Source organism: Paramisgurnus dabryanus, chromosome 1 (genome assembly GCF_030506205.2).
Source record: "Paramisgurnus dabryanus chromosome 1, PD_genome_1.1, whole genome shotgun sequence".
Taxonomy (NCBI): Eukaryota; Metazoa; Chordata; class Actinopteri; order Cypriniformes; family Cobitidae; genus Paramisgurnus; species Paramisgurnus dabryanus.
The window spans coordinates 60,658,004-60,664,056 of NC_133337.1; positions in this window are offsets into that span (position 1 = coordinate 60,658,004).

Below are 6,053 nucleotides of genomic sequence, written 5' to 3' on the forward strand. Positions count from 1 at the left end.
TCAGGTGTTTCATATAAGGAGACCTCATTACGATCTGCTCACTCCTACGACACATTACTCTTGACAAAGTAGTCCTGCTTCCAGTGTTTTTAATTGTGAATTTTTTCATATAATATAAACTCATAATTTATATAATCTTTGCTAAAATAGTTTTAAACTTTTAAAATTTAAAACTACTTTTAAAATTACAACTATAAAGATGATAAACATTTAAACTACAAGAATTCCCTCCCAGGCGCAAGGATACAGTTTTTACCGGAGCAGCAGGAATCTCTCACAACTGTTACACTTGTAATTTATTCTGAGTTGTGTTTTTAGAAAATGTAATACTATGGTGCAAGTTCACGGACTGCACAGCCATCAATCAAAGCAAACGTGCAAGGACATTTAATGAGTTTGGCTGTGGATGCTTTGGAAGTTTTTCATAAAAATGTTGAGCAAAGATGAATTGATGATCAGAATTAAGACCATCTCCAGAACAGTGAGCAATGTTTGTGTTGTTTTTGAGTCTGAAGTATTTTAAGAGTTTGACTTCTTTTTTAATGCTTATTTTAAGTGGAATGTTAAATTGTTAGTCATTTCCTGCATTAGCAGTTTTGAAATGTTTATGATTATTTTAGCGTTGAAAGTGTTATGAATTTACAATAAAGTAGGCTATTTTGATATTTTGAACCTTTTTTTATTTCATTTTTCATATTGCACCTCCTTCATGTTTTATGATGTTATCGATGAATGAACTGTTAAATATTAATGCTGAAAACTGATATTTACCGAACTGAAATAATGTTGCTTTTATCGGTTTTCTATTTTAAACAAATATATTATCTAAGTAAATTACAATTAAGCATTAAAAGTACAATAATTACATAATAAGGGACCAGTCCAGTACCCATTAAAAACCCATAATGGGCCCTGGCAAATAATGTGGGCTTCATTAGGTAGGGCCTATATGGGCCCTATGTGTGTTGCCCAGCTGGGCCCCACATAAGCCCCACTCAGTTTCTATATCAAATTCATGTGGGCAACCCAGGTGGGGCCATAGTGGAACCCATGGGCAAACCCATATAGGGCCCACATAGGAAGCCCCCTTGCACCTTGCTGGGAGGCAGCCTTGTGAAACACGCTCATTAAACACCTAGTTATACATTTTACATGAATAACATTTTAAGCACTGGTTTTGCTTTGGTATTTTGTTGATGTGTAACTTTTAGTTGTTGTTGAAATCTTTGATAACGGTAAGGTTTTCGCATCTGAATGTTCCTGTAAGTGTCAGCATGTTGTTCAACCCTTCCAGGAAATTTGCAACATTACTATCAGTGTTTAAGTGTATTACATTTCTTTTCAGCTGTCTGATCTGCGACGCGCGTGCGTGTGTGTAAAACACGCACGCAATGTTTTTAAAGAAATATTTTAGATTTTTAAGATTTTTTATAATAAACGGTTATTATTAAACGAACACATTCAAAATGTATTTAAATTATTAAGATTTATTAATGATACATGATAAATTTGTATGAAAATTTGACCCAAAAGTTCATTTTAAAGAACCTTTAAATGCGTTATTAGCTCGCGATTCCACGCACGAAAATGAACCATGGTTTTTACAACAAGTTAAAACCAAAAACATGGTTAGTGTAGTAAAACCATGGTTTTGCTAGTAGTAATCAATACACCAAAAAACATGTTGCTACTTTTAGTACAAAAATAAACATGTAGTGTGGGCGTTATTTATATTCCCTAGTCATAATTAAAACAGGCTTATTCCTTGCTGCGCTGGTGGTTGTTTTTGTTAACCTAATTATTTCACAAAGCAACTGAAATAATTTGCATTTGAATTTCGTTTTGAATGCTTACTGCTTAAGTGAGATAAAGTAGCTTTAAATATCTTTCTGTAACAGGCATGTGCTAAAACCAACACGTAAAAGTTATTAAGTTATAATTTATTGTGCGTGTGTGTGTGTGTGTGTGTGTGTGTGTGTGTACGCAGGTTCTCGTACCTGCGGCAGAATCTCAGGTTTCATTGAGCGCATGCGCAACAATCGCACTCGTCCTAGAGCTCGCGCTCTCTGTGCTGAAACACACAGCAGCACACAGTGAACCTGGAGGAAAATTCTAAACACAGCAGATATTGTGGAAATATTGATCTCACAAGGTAAAGCTGTGCTTTACAGCACTGCATGATGCAGGTGATTGTCTGTATCTGTGAAGCTACTTTTGTTCCCTGACTGTTGAATGTTGAAGTTGATCTGTATTGACTCAGTGTTGACTTAATTCTTTATGGGGCGGTTTCCCTGACAGGGCTCAAAGTCTAGTTAGTCCCAGACTAAAATGCATGTTTGAGCTGCCTTAATTAAAAAATACCTTGCCCTGACGTATCTTAACATTTATCAGTACCATTGATATGTCTCAAGATGCACATCAGCATTGTTTTTTGTATGGCATGTTTGTAAAAACTACTTAAATGTCCTAATATAACTAAGGCCTAGTCCTGGATTAATCTAAATCCTGTTTAACCACCCCAACATGTCCTTCTGTTAATGGTCATGTGTTAATGTCCTGACCACAGTTTTCGTCTTGCTGAGAAATTTGATATGGATAGATAGTAAAATATGGAGAAATTTGTATTTATAAATTAATCGCTGACAACTTTATCTTAGGAACAGAAAATCTACTGCAGATAAATTCATGTAGACGCTAAGCTGAGAATGCAAAAACTCCATTTAAGTGTTCAGTAGCAGAAAGGCAGATAAGTTGGATTTCATGACCATTTCAAATGAAAATACTACATTTATGACATTGTTGTCTAGATCACTCTTAATGGTGAACTGCTAAATGCAGTGTATATTTTATCCTGTATATCAGATGTATTGTTGCGGCAGATGCTGACTGTGCAGTAGTGTATGGAGTCTGAGATAAATATAGTTTGTGTCTTCATTTCAGTGCTGGACTGATGATGCGAGCAGTGCTCACTTGTACCCCACCATTCCTTCAAAGTTAATCCGTGTTCCCAGAGCAGAGGTGTAGGATAGTAAGAGTCCCGAGACGCTCATCACAAGCACAGAGATCAGGTTTTGCTTAACTCCTTACTCATTAGCCTCCTTAACTTTATCACAGAGATGCATACAGTAAATGCCTAATTCCTTCATTCAATTAGTTTGAAACTGGTTATTTCTCTACTTATCAGAATATGATTTAGTCCTGAGGTTATATAAGTTTGGCCTGAACTGGTTACCCGCTGAGTGTGTAGCTTTGCTAAATAGTCACAGCGGCACGTACAGTGTATGATACTGTAATCGATATGGATATTTGGACGGAGGTGCTATTTGTCATGTCTTTCAGTGACATTGGCTTACTGATGTTTTGGGTGGAGGTTTAGTTGAAATAAAGGGTTTTGTGTCGACGGTGTGTCTGTATGTGTGTGTGTGTGTGTGTGTCTCTGAGTGAGTTCCCAGCATCACATGTTCTTGGACGCAGAAGGTGTTGGTTTTAAATTTCTTTCACCGATGAAATCATGTGATCTTTTGGCGATCCCCCTACCAGCACTCTTACTAATGTGTGCAAAAGGGATCTTACTTTTGCAGGTGCAAAGTTAAATTTTCTGTTTCATAGACACAATCCATTTTGTGTATACTATGTTGGAATTTAGGTTTGATATGGGTTGTACATGCATCAAACTGCACAAAATGTAAATAATCATTGAATTTTCTTGAATCATTGAATCATTGAAGTGATAACAGTCCGCAAAGAGAGTTTCTGTAGAGATTATCACTTACCCACCATCATATTGATCTAAAAACCTCATGATCAATCCGTCACAGGAGGTTGAAATACACAAATATGTTAATTTATTTTAGAGCAGCGTGGGAAGATTTTTAGCAAGTCAAAATTTCCCCTTCTGTTCTTCACACAAATCATCTATCTACCCTATACTTTTTTGGGTCACATACCAATTTTTCACATTTTTAAATAACACTCATGGAATAACTATGGAATGTAAAACTATGGAATAACAATGGGAATATTTTCACCCATCCATTCTCCAAACTCTCTTGGCCTCTGAGAAAATCCAAACTGACAAAGAACTCTACATCAAAAGAGCAGCTTACTCAGCTGGGACTCAACCTATGTGGTGACAAAATAAAATAAAAATAAATAAATTAAACTGTCGTTTATTTTCAGTCCCCATTTATCTGGAATTTGAAGAAATATTTTCTTGTCATTTCATGTTCTACATTTGAGTAATTCCAAACATTCAGACACATGCCTTCAGATCTTCAAACATTTGATGAATTTGGAAAAGAACTGAAAAACATTTTAGTAAATTAAGCCTACACTGTATTGGAGGTATTGGAGAGGTGGCGTGGTTCGAAGGTGTTGGAGAGAGATGTGGTTTAGAGGTGTTGGAGATAGGAGCTGTTTCTCAACTTCCTTGGCAAGACTGGTCAATACAAGTTACTTCCTTCAGAGGCTAGGCGAGGGTCCTCTTTAGCATTTGGAGACTACGTAAATGGCACAGGCTAGCAAGTGCACGTCACTGCGTCATACGTCAACGAAAATGTGTGCATTTGGCATTACGCACATAGGATTGTGGGTAATTCATAACGGGAAGAGCGCAAAGGATACACATATGCATCCTTTCCTGTATATGGGATATTTCTGGAACGAAGGACTCAGTCCTTGGTTGAAATTACGAGGATCCTCGACATTGGAACAGTCCTTGAACCGATGTCGATGATGTAGCATCCTCGAAATTCTGGCCTCCGACGATCCTTCCTGGACATTAAGAAACGGCTAGGGTGCGGTTCAGAGGTGTTGCTGGAGAGGTGGATTTGAGGTGTTGGAAATGGGGTGCAATTCGGAAGGGTTCATTATAGTTGTGCGTAGGGTACGCGCCGTGCTGCGTTTTGGAGGTGTAGGAGACGGGACACGTTATTAGAGAGAGTATTTAGTACACATGCCAGTTTATTTATTTTAATTAAAAATATTATTATTTTATCACAGTGTTTTGTTTTTGTCCAAGTTTATCTAAAAAAATTATATTTTAATAAAAAATCAATGGTGTGACCAGTGTCTTTTTTGGGGTGGGGGGCTGGCTATCATTGACTGATGCGTTAATGTACTTGGTTGTCCATGAAAAAAGAATGAAAATCTTTTAAGGCATTAAAAAGCGGTCCAAGAGCACGTCTGGTACACATGGCATTGTTTTTTTTTAAATTGTGCTTTGTCAGTATTAAAATACCTTTGGTTTAATGTCATATTCACGTAACTGAAGATGTTTTATAAACACGAGGCCAAAATGTAATAAATGCTACAAAATGGCGGCCTGACACATGAATGTTTCTCTGTTAACTCTTTTGAGATCGGCAGTATGTGAGTTAACTTGAGTGACTTTGAGGTAGTAGAGTAATCCTCACAAGTTTGTCTTCATGGACACAGTTGTTCATTGCTCTGACACATTTATTCATGTCTCATGGACTGGAGCTGACAGGGTCGGTGTGTCTGACTGATGTTTTGATGTTAGCTGAAACATGAATCTGCCAAACCTACATTCAATTCAAAGTCAACTTATAATGTGACCTTAACAGACACTGAAAGCCTCAGGTGTGTAGAACTGTTTTATTGTTGAATAAAGGAATTACACTCGGTAAACTTTTAACATGGATTCATATAAAAATACTTAATTAGATATTACAGATTTTATGAATTTTTATGTACACACATCAGTCTCACTGTTCAGTGTGTGTATGTTTGTAATTGTTTTCATCAACCTGAAACAGATCAAACTCCAGCAGATTTGATGCACTGTATATCATACTGTACTGAATGATCTACTATACTGTCTGTATCGTTTCTTATGTTTATCATTTCCTGTTTATTACTGTAAGTGTTTTCTCAATAACAGTACTAATTGTTACTTCATATGTGAACTAGAGAATGATTGATTGATGAAATTTAACTCATGTTCCTCATTTATATCTGTCTTGATAAAGTCTGATAAAACAGGTGTCTTTTTAATGATTATATTCACATTATATTCTTGTCTATCAGGAGAA